The sequence below is a fragment of the Pantherophis guttatus genome, chromosome 14 (genome assembly GCF_059756535.1).
Source record: "Pantherophis guttatus breed Tessera chromosome 14, ASM5975653v1, whole genome shotgun sequence".
Lineage (NCBI taxonomy): Eukaryota > Metazoa > Chordata > Lepidosauria > Squamata > Colubridae > Pantherophis > Pantherophis guttatus.
In genome coordinates, this window is record NC_142076.1 from 8,723,307 (window position 1) to 8,737,957 (window position 14,651).

The window sequence follows — 14,651 nt, forward strand, 5'->3', positions numbered from 1 at the left end:
CAAGAGCTTCAGGTTTCATCTATAACTTCCTCCTCTTCTTTTTATTCACAACAATTATCTTATGCCATAATTTGCTCTGAAATGGAATTAAATGGACTCAAAGTTTCCCAGGGAACTTCTGTGGCTATGGACTAGAACCTGGAGCTGTTTCTTTTCAATACTGGTACAACATCTCAATGCCTTTCTTTCTGTCCAAAGGACATTCCAAATTTTCCTAGTTTTCCTTTTAAAAAAATGGGGTAAAATCTAACACATGGTGTGGAAAGTCCCTGCCAATACATTATTTTCCATTTTATGTTTCAGACTTTGAAGTTGGGGATCTATCACCAAATACACAGCATCAGATCATGGATTCCATTGGTTCCAGGTCTCAAGTTTGAGTTAGCTCAGAGGTCTTCAAACTTGGCAGCTTGAAGACTTGTGGACTTCAACTCCCAGAAGCTATACTGGCTGGAGAATTCTGGGAGTTGAAGTCCACAAGTCTTAAAGCTGCCAAGTTTGGGGACCCCTGGGTTAGCTGGTCACAGAATACTAAAATGATAAAAAGAAAATCACAGCTGCTGTGGCCTAGAGGTGGAGCTCTTGCCTCACAATCAGGAGGTTGTGAGTTTGATCCAGTGGTGGGATTCAGCCAGTTCGTACCTATCCAGGAGAACCGGTTGTTAACTTTCTAAGCAGTTCGGAGAACCAGTTGTTGGAAGAAATCTCCTTTTGTTTTACAGGCTAATCCTGTAAGGAAGGCAGGAAGGAAACGTTCTGGTGTTGTTTCTGGCCTAATCTTTATTGCCCTGCTTACAGAAACTGCCTCTCTGGTTAACCCTTACTACGTTGTAACAGCTAAGGTGAAGCGCCCATCGACATAAGTGATGTTGAGTTGGCCACGCCCATACAGTCACATGATCACCGAGCCATGCTTACCCAGCTGGTCATTAAGGCAGAGAACTGGTTGTTAAATTATTTGAATCCCACCACTTGTTCGATCCTAGTTAGAGGCAAATGAAGGGTCTCCTGCTTGGGCAGGGGGTTGGACTAGATGGCCTGCACAGTCCCTTCCAACTCTGTTAATCTGTTATCTGAAGTCTCCTTTAAGTTGAACTAAACTCTGTCTGGATTACACCAGCGTTCGTTTCTACTCCCCAGGCCCAACACTGTTTTATGTTTCAAGATCAGCCAAAGTCACCAGCTGCCACCAAAATAAGGTGTCCCTCAAACGGAGCTTGACTCTTGGTGACTTACACAAGGACACATCTCACTTTTCCCAGAAGTGGTTTGAGATGGCCTTCCTTGTGTGTGTGTGTGTGTGTGTGTGTGTGTGTGGTTTTTTTTAAATTGCTTCCTAGTTTACAGATCAAAATGCCACGTTTTCCCCATCAAGAGCCTTTCTCAAGTGTTCATAAGGGAGAAGCCTAGCAAAGCTTTGCTAACCTCTAATCACCAGTAGAGGATAGGAATAAAAGAGCAATCTTTGACACCAGGTGAAAAATGAGCCATTAAGACCAACTGTCTCTCGTAACAAGTCACCTCTAATTTGGAACATGAGCTTGGTCTTGCATGAATGAGTGGAATAATTGCATTAGTTCTTTCATCTAACCTACAAGAGGTTACACTGTCCAATTTTTGAAGTGGAGGACAAAGAGTGTTCACTCCCCCTCCTCTCTCTCTTTTTTTTCTTCTATTGCTACTTTTAAGAAATAAAGCTCACACACAAATCCACACAATCCTGGAAGCTTTATTGGATAACAGTGGTGAGAAACAGGACATGATCCAAATGCACATGATCAATGTAGAGAAAAGTAAAGTCTTACACTTAGGCAAGAAAAACCCAAAGGACACATATAGACTGGGTGAAACCAGGCTTAATAGCAGTAACTGGGAGAGGGATCTATCTATCTATCTATCTATCTATCTATCTATCTATCTATCTATCTATCTATCTATCTATCTATTTTTATATGCCGCCCTTCTCTGGAGACTCAGGGCGGCTTACAATGCGTTAAGCAATAGCCTTCATACTTTTGTATATTTTATACAAAGTCAGCTTATTGCCCCCACAAACCGGTTCCTCATTTTACCCACCTTAGAAAGGATGGAAGGCTGAGTCAACCTTGAGCCTGGTGAGAATTGAACTCGCAGTAATTGCAGGCAGCTGGATGTTAAATGCTGCCTTAGTAGGAGGCATTAGCCTCCTACGCCACTCAGGCTCCTTGAGGAGTCTTAGTGGACAACCAGTTAAATATGAGCCAGCAGTGTGCAGCGGTAGCCAAAAAATCCAATGCAATCCTAAATTGCATTAACAGAGGGATACAATCAAGATCAAGTGAGGTACTAATACCACTAAATAAAGCCTTAGTAAGACCATACCTAGAATACTGCATCCAGTATTCAATCTAGGGAGAAGGGCTCAGATTTAACACATTGTTACTTTACAATTATTCCTCTTCTAATATTCTTGTACTTTATTAATCAATCCATGTATCATCTGGGTATAACTTTTGTGGCATCATCTTCAAAGATGATGGCACAATTACAATAATTGTAAAATAAAAAAAGAAATTTGAAATGAAGATGTATGTAAATAGAAATTAGGCCTGCTCAAATACCATTTTAGATTGAATTAAAAAAAGGAAACAACAATGGAATGGGAAAGGAGGAGTAGAGAGGGGAAAGTAGGGGAGATGGAAGGTGAGAAGAGAAGAAAAGAAGAATGGGAAAAGGAGAGGAAGAAGGAAGGGGAAAGAAGAGTAAGAAAGAGGGTAAGAAGGGGAGGAAGAAGAGAGGAGAGGGGAAAGAGGAAAGGAAGTAGAAAAGGAAAGGAGAGGAGGAATGAGGAAAGTAGAAAGAAAAGAGGAGAAAGAAGGGGAGAAAAAAGAAAGGTTGTAGTAAAGCAAAGGAAGGAAATGGTAAGAGAGCAGACCCGAACAATTCATTAATTAGCTAATAGAAGTTAAAGAATAAGATGAACGAACAATGTATATGGATGGATAAAAGACTGTACATTTAAATATGTTGATGAAAAATAAAAATAAAAACAAATTAAAAAAAAGATTTAACACATTGTTGTATAAACTCACCCCAAGAGAATAAAGCTGGTTAGAAACCTATCAAGCTTCCACTTTGTTGACTGTAACCATATCTGAATTCCTGCTAATACCAGGAGCAATGGCAGCGCTGCATTCGTTCTGTTCACATCCTTGAGCAAACCAGCTTGATTCATCGTTCCCAGCAGATCAAGAGAAAAAATGTTCTAAATTTTACGATACAGCTCTTTGCTGAGAATAGCTGGATGTGCACAAAATGCAGATTTTAGGACAAAATGTTTACAAAAAATGTCTGTCTGGGGCATAATAAAATACATAAGGATATTTGAATTTATCTGCTTTTTTTTTTTTAATGCCAAATCCAGGCTAAACATCTGTAAAGCCTTAGTAAGACCACACCTAGAATACTGCATCCAGTTTTGGTCACCACACTATTAAAAAGATGTTGAGACTCTAGAAAGAGTGCAGTGAAGAGCAATCAAGAGGATTAGGGGACTGGAGGCTAAAACATACGAAGAACGGTTGCAGGAACTGGGCATGGCTAGTCTAGTGAAGAGAAGGACCAGGGGAGACATGATAGCAGTCTTCCAATATTTGAGGGGCTGCCCCAGAGAGGAGGGGGTCAAGCTATTTTCCAAAGCATCTGAAGGCCAGACAAGGAATAATGGATGAAAACTGAACAAGGAGAGATTCAACCTGGAAATAAGGAGAAATTTCCTGACAGTGAGAACAATCAACCAGTGGAGCAGAAATTGCCTTCGGAAGTTGTGGGAGCTTCATCACTGGAAGCTTTCAAGAAGAGACTGGACTGCCATTTGTTAGAAATAGTGTAGGTAGGGTATCCTGCTTGGGCAGGGGGTTGGACTAGATGACCTACAAGGTCTCTTCCATCTCTGTTAATCTGTTAAATGTTAAATCTGAGTGTGTGACCAAAAATAACCAAAACAAGAGTGGGATTTCCAAACATAAACTGATAAAGTCTTAGGTCAAAACACACCAGACTTAACTGTGGTTGAAAAGAAAAAGAAAAAGAAAAAGAAAAGAAAAGAAAAGAAAAGAAAAGAAAAGAAAAGAAAAGAAAAGAAAAGAAAAGAAAAGAAAAGAAAAGAAAAAGTGTGGACAATTGAAAGTGCACAACCAGGGGACAGCAGAATAGAAGGCAAAGAATTAAAGAAGGCCACAAAGTTACTGTCAACCTTTGAAATGGATCGGGCCCGTCACAGCCATTTTCTCCGTTTCTGAAAGATCTGAAAAGTTGAAAGATGATGGCAAATACCAGCTGGGGTAGTTGGCACCCTGGGCAGCACACCAGAAATCTCAGGTGGCACAAATCTGCACAGAGACAAAATTTCCATTTGTCAGTCGCAAAAGTCCACAATGCTTGGATATGCACATATACTATTAGGATAGATCATGGGTATCTGTTGTGGCCCATCAGCGGCCTGTGCAGCTAGTAGCTGATTCCGACAGCGAGGAGGCTGGTGTGGTGCTGCGCCAGCAGCCTGTGTAGCTGGCATTCGAGTGAGACAATGAGGAGGCTGGAAAAGATATGGTGCCAGAGGCAGGGATTTAGCCAGGGCCTTCAGAACCTCCAGAAGCTCCCATAAGTGAAGAGGACGAAGAGGAGGAGCCTCTTTTCGATGTACGAGTGCGCAGAGCTGCCAAAAGGCAGGAGTGGCTCCTCCGGAGGAGGTCTCCTCAAGAATAAGGTTTGGGGCTAATTGGCCACTCCCTTAGCCTATTTAAGGAGGAACACTGACTGAAGCAATTTGCAGGGAACAACTTAGTTCACATACCTTCATGTCTTGTCTTGCTTATCTTATCAGCTTCCTGCAAATTGCTTCTGGGCATTCTGCCAACCACAGTAAGCTTTCAGTATTATTCTTTGAATTCTTGGCGGCTGTTAATGCAGTTAATTAACAGCTGTTGTTGTAAAAAACTGGTTTATTTAGTAAACTAAGGTTTGAACGGACTTTGTGTGTGCTGCATTCTTTGGGGTCCATAGCTGGGGCAGAACACCACCACAGGTGCCCCCCAATACAAGTGACGTCATGCTGGCGATGCCCACCCTGGCCAGGTACACACCAGCCCCCTGAGGTTAGACACAAATCTGATGCGGCCCTCAATGAAATTGAGTTTCACATTCCTGTAATAGATTATGACATCCTAGGTCCATGATGGCGAACCTATGGCACGCATGCCCAGTGGCATGCAAAGCCATGTCACCCTGCATGCACAGCCATGCCTGTTTGTCTTCCAAGTTTCTGGTGCACATGCGCATGCAACAATCAGCTGTTCTTCACCCATGCAGCAGTGCTGAAAACCAGTGTGCACATGCACACCGGCCATCTGATTGTCGGGTATGCATGCATGCCAGAACCCGGAAGTTCGGCTTTTCTGGAGTGCGATCCCTTCGCACGCATGGCTGTGCCGAAAACCGGTCTGTGCATGCATGCCAGCCAGCTGATAGTAGGGTGCTCATGCGTGCTAGAACCCAGAAGTTCGGCTTTTCCAGAGTGCGGCCCCGACACTCAGTGCCGAAAAGGTCCTAGGTTATTGGGAAGAACTTTTTTTATATATATATATATAAAAGTTTTTTTTAATTTTTTTAGACAACCATACAATGTATTTTCTTTGAACAGAGTATTTGGCCGGTTCACAAATTTAAACAATATTTAGTCATTTCAATTAAGTTTACAATTTCTATATTTCCTTTTTACTATAGGTATTTCTTATCTATTTTTTTTTAAACAAACCAATATTACCCTTCATTCTCATCTCTAATCTTAATCCTAATAAAATTCAATTTTTCCCTTCTATCTATATTATACCCCTTCCCATTGTCATCTATTTTTATATCTATCCTCACATTGGTTGGATATGTAACATTACAATTGTTTAATAGAAATCCAACATTTTAGTATAAATCAGTTAATTATATTTTTTTGTATATTAATCAGTATGAACATAAATCTTCCAATTATTTCCATGCAATACAATTTCTTACAAGTCAATTAGTTATATTTACCAATAGTAATAAGGCAAATAGTTTTGCCCCCTTATGTTACGCATTAAACTCTCTTTTATAAACTCTCTCTATTGGGAAGAACTTGATGCATATGAAGGTTAAAGAAAAGGCAGTTGGGATTTCACACTGTTGTGTACATAATAATAATAGTGATAAAAAGACACCTTGTGTTCCATCATATGTAATTCCACAAACTGTGCTTTGCACTTGTATATCTTTGCTTGACTGGTGTAGAAACACACCATATAATTACATATAGAGAGAAGACCGAGAGAACTTACCAAGCCGTAAAGTTTACTGACATCCTTATAGTTCAAATTCTTCCTTCTACCCCTCTGCTCTATCACTACAACAAGCTCTGAATTAGAGCTAGAGAAAAGAGTCGATATTCAGCAAGCTTTACGGGAAACTTTCCCGTATAACTTCGTATGAAACAAGGGAGAGGGGTGTGGGCTGTAATTCTGCTTGATTCTTCAGGATTAATGAGATGCAAGGATTAATATGATGAAGTCTGCAAAAGGCTTTGAAGGTTTGAAGTGTAAATTCACGGGCTGGGGAGAAGGTTGGCTGCATCATGGGAACATTGCATCAGCTGGAAAGTTTTAACTCTTTTTTTTATTATTATTGAAAATGCTGAAAGGCCAGTGTATTTAACCCAGAGCTAGGCAAACATTTTATAACAAGAGAGCTGTACTATGCTATTATTGCCTATGCAACATTTTACACTATTCTTTTTTCATATTTATAGGGGAGACAATGTAAAGAGATAGTTTTAGCCCCAGTAGGCTGAACACAATTCTTTCTTCCTTCCTTCCTTCCTTCCTTCCTTCCTTCCTTCCTTCCTTCCTTCCTTCCTTCCTTCCTTTCTCTTTTTGTCTATCTGTCCTTCTTTCTTTTCTTCCTTCCTCAATTCCCTTCCTTCCCTTTTTCTTGTTGAACTAAAATTCAAGCTATTTTCAATATAGTATAACTGTGTCTAACTTCTTTTTTTCCTCTTCGATTTGGTCATCTTTTTTTCCCTTTTCTTTCTTTTTTTTCTTGTAAAAAGTTTTTTATTGTTTTATACACAAACAAACACATAATACATCAGTCATTCATGTGTCATCTCGGTGTTTCTTCAATAACTTCTTCTTCCTCTTGTTACTCCTCTTTTCTTCCTTTTTTTTTTAACACCATCCCTCTTACAATACAATATTTTTATTATATCATTCTCTTATTTAATTATTAAATTATTTATCTAGATCTATAACCAATGATAAAATTGTTCCCATATCTTAAAATATTCTGTGTCTTCTCTTTCTTTGATTTTCAAGGTTAATCTATTCATTTCTGCACAATCTAAAAGTAACCGAACTGTGTCTAACTTCTGACCAATACTAAATAAGGAAGGATAGATGGACGGATGATAGATAGATAGATAGATAGATAGATAGATAGATAGATAGATAGATAGATGATAGTTTATTCTATTTTGTTTTAACCTATTATTTTAGAATTTTAGCTTTATTTCTTAGTTTTAGACAAATAATATTCTGGGTTTTGTTTTTGTTTTTTTAGTCTTAAGGATGTAATTTACACAAGCAACAATAATGACAATGTTCTGTATTAGTGTTTTAGCTTCTGTTTTAGGTTGTTTCTGCTGTGAAGTTGTAACCCACCAACCCCACGGTTTGGAAATTTGCTACAAGATCCTGAAGGCTTATACTCTTCAAATAATTGGAAACTGACATAATTTTTCAGTCTGGCAACTGAAGCTGCCTAAAGTCATTTATAATTATTAAAACAATAAATGATACGCATATAGCTTGTTTATACAATATAGGACAACTGAGTACAAATCAACTGTACAGTCACAAATGTGCTTAGATAAGGAGGAAATTCAGAAAGAGGTACTTTCAGCTATTACAGTGGGAAGCCTAAAACTATATAAAACCCAGGAGAAATATTGCTAATAAAAAGAACACTCTTGTCTCCATATGATTAAGATGAAGATATTTAGAATTGTTCTGCCTACTAGAAGCCAATGAACAATTATTGATGGTGGCTGAGATAAAGGCTATGCGTGTGAACAGAGGTAGAAAGAGATGGAGATACAGATTTAAAATGTTTTAAATCAAAAGAACCCTCAGTATGACTGCCCTTGTCCTTTGTGATTAAAAATATGCCCTTCTGGGCACGATTTATTCAGACTTTGTATTAGTAATGCTAATTTGAACGAGTGTCCAAAGACAAATACTTTGTAATGTGTGTTTTTTTTTAAAAAAAGTCATTAGCCATAAAGAAGGTGCATTGCGTCCTTCGTAGCAGCTGATCCATTCCCTTGGCTTTTAAATCCTGCCTTTAAAACTCGTTGGCTCTTCTGTTTATTAAGAAACTGAGTGAAATAAGATGCCGACTTAATGAGGGCTAATGTCACATTCAGCATCTTCCAACAAAGATGCTGTCGGACCACTTGCCACCACTTAAACCTCTAAATGAAAAGGATCCTTGGCTCCATTGGTTGAGAAATGTATATATATAGAGAGAGAGCCGAGGTGGCGCAGTGGTTAGAATGCAGTACTGCAGGTGTTCTGCCCTAGCTATGGACCCCAAAGAATGCCGCACACACAAAGTCTGTTCAAACCTTAGTTTACTAAATAAACTAGTTTTTTACAACAACAGATGTTAATTAACTGCATTAACAGCCTCCAAGAATTCAAAACATAATACTGAAAGCTTACTGTGGTTGGCAGAATGCCCAGAAGCAATTTGCAGGAAGCTGATAAGATAAGCAAGACAAGACATGAAGGTATGTGAATGAAGTTGTTCCTTGCAAATTGCTTCAGTTGGCATTCCTCCTTAAATAGGCTAAGGGAGTCGCCAATTAGCCCCAAGCCTTACTCTCGAGGAGACCTCCTCCTGAGGAGCCACTCCTGCCTTTTGGCAGCTCTGTGCGCCTGTGCATCGAGAAGAGGCTCCTCCTCTTTGTTCTCTTCACTTAAGGGAGCTTCTGGAGGTTCTGAAGGCCCTGGCTGAATCCCTGCCTCTGGCACCACATTTTCTCCAGTCTCCTCATTGTCCGACTTGAGTGCCAGCTGCACAGGCTGCTGGCACAGCACCACACCAGTCTCCTCACTGTCGGAATCAGCTACTAGCTGCACAGGCCGCTGACGGGCCACAACAGCAGGCTACTTCTGTTGCCTGCCGGCTCCCTGCAATTTGGCAGTTCAAATGTCACCAGGCTCAAGGTTGACTCAGCCTTTCCATCCTTCCAAGGTGGGTAAAATAAGGATCCAAATTGTTGGGGGCAATTGGCTGACTCTGTAAACCGCTTAGAGAGGACTGTAAAGCACGTAAAGTGGTATATAAGTCTAAGTGCTGTTGCTATTCCTTCCTTCCTTCCTTCCTTCCTTCCTTCCTTCCTTCCTTCCTTCCTTCCTTCCTTCCGTCCTTCCCTCCCTCCCTCCCTCCCTCTCAGTGGTTAGAATGCAGTATTGTAGGCTCAATCTGCCAACTGCCAAGAGTTCGATCCTGACCTGCTCCAGGTTGACTCAGCCTTCCATCCTTCCGAGGTGGGTAAAATGAGGATCCAAATTGTTGGGGGCAAATAAGCTGACTCTGTAAACCGCTTAGAGAGGGCTGTCAAGCACTATGAAGCGGTATATAAATCTAAATGCTATTGCTATTGCTATTGCTATACAGGTAATCCTCGATTTACAACAGTTCATTTACTGACTGCTTGAAGTTACTATGGCTTTGAAAAAAAATGACTTCCAATCATTTTTCACAGTTATGACCTTGGCAGCATCCCCATAATCAGGTAAACAAAATTCAGATGCTTGGAAACTGCTTGGAAATATTTATGACAGTTGCTGTGTCCCAAGGTCATGGGATCCCATTTTGCGACCTTCTGACAAGCAAGGGTCAAATGGGAAGCCATATTCACTGAATGACTGAGTTACTAACTTATCAACTGCAGTGATTCACTTAACAACAAAGGCAAGAAAGTTTGTAAAATGGGGTGTCAGGGTTCCAAGTAAAGAAAACTCTGAGGCTTGAGTTTCCTCAAAGTTCCATTTTATTAGAGATGTCATATTGGCACATCTGGGAAAACCCGAATCTGAAAGTTTCCAGGTTTTCCCCATCCAAAAGAAAGTCCAAGTCCCTGCCTAGCACCCACATGTCCATCACATGGCCCAATCCAAGCACTGTCCCAACTGGAGATGCCTCCCAGTTCCAGCCTCCCAGGTGCAGGGCAAGATGTCCTTGACTCTCTGAGAAAGGAATGTTATTATGACTATATATCACCCATGCTCCATACAATCCCCCCTCCCAATTTCCCACAGCAGTAATTGTAGCAGGCCTGAAGGCCCAAAATAAAAGATGGCTTCCAGGCCTGATATGGGGCAAAACTTGCTTAACAAATGGTTCACTTAGCAGCAGAAAGTTTGGGCTCAATTGTGGTACTAAGACGAGGATTACCTGTAGTTTATTAGAGGTCAAGAGTATCGCAGTATTGCAAAGCCAGAACTGAGAATCACATGCCCAAATCCCTAAATTCTATTTTTCCCTCCCTTAACTATCTCTTATTGTCCACCTTGGCGTAACCAGACAGATCCAGGCAAGATATTCTCATAATGGTCAGTCCAAGTGCAGTTTGGTATGTGGCCCCCTCCTTTTCAGCTGGATGACCTTGAGGCAGCATCTCGAGGTGATACAGAATTTACTTTCCCAACCATTTCTCCCTTTCATTCCCCCTCCCCCACAGTTCATGGCAGTCTATCACCACATAACAGTGAACCTCAAGCAAGCATAAAGTGGCAGCAGACAGATGCTTTTGTTAAATCCTAAAGATTCACTATTTTGACCATGTTACTAACAAAGAAGTGGTCCAAAAATATCTCTCCTGCAAACTACAATGACGTAGCTGCATTCAGAAAACTCCAACTTGCAAGTCATTTACTCCATATGGAGAATAATCGAATTCTTAAGATGGCAATGAGATGGACCTCCCCAATGCCAAAGGACCAAGACTATACCCTTGAAATATGATAGCAGTGTTCCAGTATTTGAGGGGCTGTCAGAAAGATGAAGGGGTAAATTATTTTCCAAAGCACCAGAAGGCAGGACAAGAAGCAATGGATGGAAGCTAATCAAGGAGAGAAGCAACCTCGAACTAAGGAGAAATTTCCTAACGGTGAGAATAATTAACCAGTAGAATGGTTTGCCTTCATAAATTGTAGGTGCTCCACCACTGGAAGCTTTTAAGAAGACATTAGACAGCCCTGGAATCCTTTATTGCTTATTGAAAAGATTCAGTCTTCATTTTTTTTTTCTGGAAAATGAATCAAACAAGCAGAAAAACACATCAATGGGGTGAGACATGGTATATATAAAAGCAAATGTCTGACCTTAGTTTGCTAGCATCCATTGATCAATGCTGACAGAGCCAGAAGACTTGTAAATCCCTGAAATTTTATATATTATTTAGACATCCACAGTCTGCACCTCTATAACTGTCTGATTTGGCTCTGCAACCCAACAAGACAGACACAGACTTCAGAGGATAATTGGAACTGCAGAAAAAACAATGGCTACCAACCTGCCTTCCATTGAGGAGCTGTATTCTGCAGGAGTCAAAAAGAGAGCTGTGATAATATTTACGGACCCTTCGCATCCTGGACATAAACTGTTTCAACTCCTACCCTCAAAACGAGGCTGCAGAGCACTGCACATCAGAACAACTAGACACAAGGACAGTTTTTTCCCAAACGCCATCACTCGGCTAAACAAATAATTCCCTCAACACTGTCAAACTATTTACTAAGTCTGCATTACTATTAATCTTCTCATCATTCCCACCACCCATCTCCTTCCACTTATGACTGCATGACTGTAACTTGTTGCTTGTATCCTTATGATTTATATTGATTGTTTACTAGTATGATTTGATTGCTTATTTGTACCCTATGACTATCATTAAGTGTGGTACCTTATGATTCTTGATCTTTTCTTTTATGTACACTGAGAGCGTATGCACCAAAGATAAATTCCTTGTGTGTCCAACCACACTTGGCCAATAAAAATTCTATTCTATTCTATTCTATTCTATTCTATTCTATTCTATTCTATTCTATTCTATTCTATTCTATTCTATTCTATTCTATTCTATTCTATTCTATTCTATCCGCAGTCCAAGATTAGTCCATTAGCATGTGCAAAATGGACAAAAAATTAGTTTGATTTTAGCAACTGGAAACAGGACAAGATGCTGGAAATCCTAAAATTCTGGGGGCGGGGGGGGAAGTGTCCTTATTTTTCTTTCTACAATCCCCCTGTGATTTTGTTAACAATGCATTTAAATGTTAGTGTATTCTTTTTTTATCTGTTACTGTAATATTTCATTAGTAAACTTATAAAAACTTAACGATGAAAATTTTTCATTACCTATTTCTGTTGAGCTAGAACCAATTACCATATTTTACATATAAATGTAACTTTGAATAGCGCAAACCTCAAATAATGCCAGCACTTCACAGGTTTCATTATCCTCACTAATGAAGACCTAGCTGTGTGTCATAATTTTTCCATTCCCCATATTAAAAATCACATCTTGGAGAGACTCTTGAGGTCATGTCCAGAGATTTGGATGAGAATGCAACTTTTATGGAGAGAAGAACAGAAAAAGAGAGAGATCATGAAGGATAGACAAAGAAGAGGGGGTCAACCTAGTTTCCAAAGCGCCTGAAGGCAAGACTAGAAACAATGGATGGAAATTATTTAAGGAGAAAAGTAACCTAGAACTAAGGAGAAATTTCCAGACAGTTAGAAGAATTAATCAGTGGGATGACTTGACTTCAGAAGTTGTGGGTGCTTCATCACTGGAGGTTTTTAAGAAGAGACTAGACAGCCACTTGTCTGAAATGATATAGGGCAGTGATGGCTAACCTTTTTGCCATCGCGTGCCAAAAGCGGGGGAGCGTGGGGGGCGTTGCATGCACACGTGCCCATACCCATAAATGTGCCCCCCGCGCATGTGTGTACAACCCCCCACGCGAACCCTGCTTTTGGCATGCCCAGTAGGCCCGTTTTTCGCTCTCCCCAGGCTCCAGAGGCTTTCTAGGAGCCTGGGGAGGCAAAAATTGCCTTCCCCTCCCCCCCCCGAGGACCTCCAGAGGCCGGAAACAGCCTGTTTCCCGACCTCCAGTCGGCCTGGAAGGCCTGAAAATCAGCTGGCTGATGCTTGCATGCATGCTGCAGATGAGGTAGGGCAACACTCGCGTACACACCAATATGGCTCCGCGTGCCACCTGTGGCATACGGGCCATAGGTTCGCCATCACGGATATAGGGTTTCCTGCTTGAGCAGGGGGTTGGAATAGAAAACCTCTAAGGTCCATTCTATTCTATTCTATTCTATTCTATTCTATTCTATTCTATTCTATTCTATTCTATTCTATTCTATTCTATTCTATTCCTTATTCTATTCTATTCTATTCTATTCTATTCTATTCTATTCTATTCTATGAAGTGGTCTGTAGGCAAGGAAGAAGCAAGATGATTTCCAAGGATGAAAAAAAAATAGTGAAAGAGATGGTATGTGGTATTGTGGTTTAGTTATGGTTCATTTCCTTTTTCTTATCTTGGTCATCTCACTCCTTACCATGAAAGGGAATAGTGCAATGGGGTATGGATGCATGAATAAAATTTAATATTGGCTCTTAACTGGGCTCAGAAGAAACTGCGTTTCTGTAATAAAAAAATATTAGCTTGGCTTACCAAGCATGACTATGGTGTCTACGTAAGAGTTTGTATTGCATAAGTATGTAAATTAGAGCGATTGTCCATCACCAGGTTGAAATGCTTTACTAAGAGATTACTACATTCATCACCTCGGCTCTTTTAGCTCCAGTTTGCTCCCGGTCCCTCCATGATTAGCTGTCCCCTTGGTTTATCAATAGCAAAAAATTTCACACTGATTACACCAGAGACCCTTTTCAGAAAAGGAATAATTACTGCAGCCAATTGCTTTGGGCGAGAATGTTTTCATTTCGTCCATGAATCATCACATTAAAAAAAGTGGGGGGGAGGAAGTGGGACAGCACAAAGCAACTGTGGCACTTGGATCTTTATGCGTGAAAGACGCACATCATTCCCAGTCAGCAGGAGAAGGCAGAACAAACAATACGGAGGGCATTAAGTGGACTAATAAAAACAAAATTAAAAAAAAAAAAACCAAGAAGGCTGTCAGATCAGCTCTTAGGCATTTTGCAAGATCTGCAGTTTCCCGAGAGGTTTGCCAAGGCGGTATTGTTAAGTTGGAGTGAATACCGGTGTGCTTGTGCACAAATTCTCAGATTGGAGGGAAGAAAAAAAAATTTCCTTAGTTCTGAACTAAGGAAAATTTCTCCTCCCTGCAATCTCAGAATTTGTCTACAAATACATTGGACGACCGTTTGATCTGGATGGTATGAAGCCTCCTGCCTTGAGCAGATGGTTGGACTAGAAGACCTCTGACATCCCTTCCAATCCTATGGTTCTATGTTTAATAGAACATAGACTTGTAGAGTAGAGTAGAGTAGAGTAGAGTAGAGTAGAGTAGAGTAG

The 14,651-nt window shown here is 40.4% G+C and overlaps 1 protein-coding gene across 16 annotated transcripts in view; it reads right to left on the minus strand.

The window, feature by feature from the left end:
• The window catches only part of RBFOX1 (RNA binding fox-1 homolog 1), a 2,479,215-nt gene that overhangs the window by 2,286,312 nt on the left and 178,252 nt on the right, over positions 1 to 14,651 (minus strand). The window lies entirely within an intron of this gene.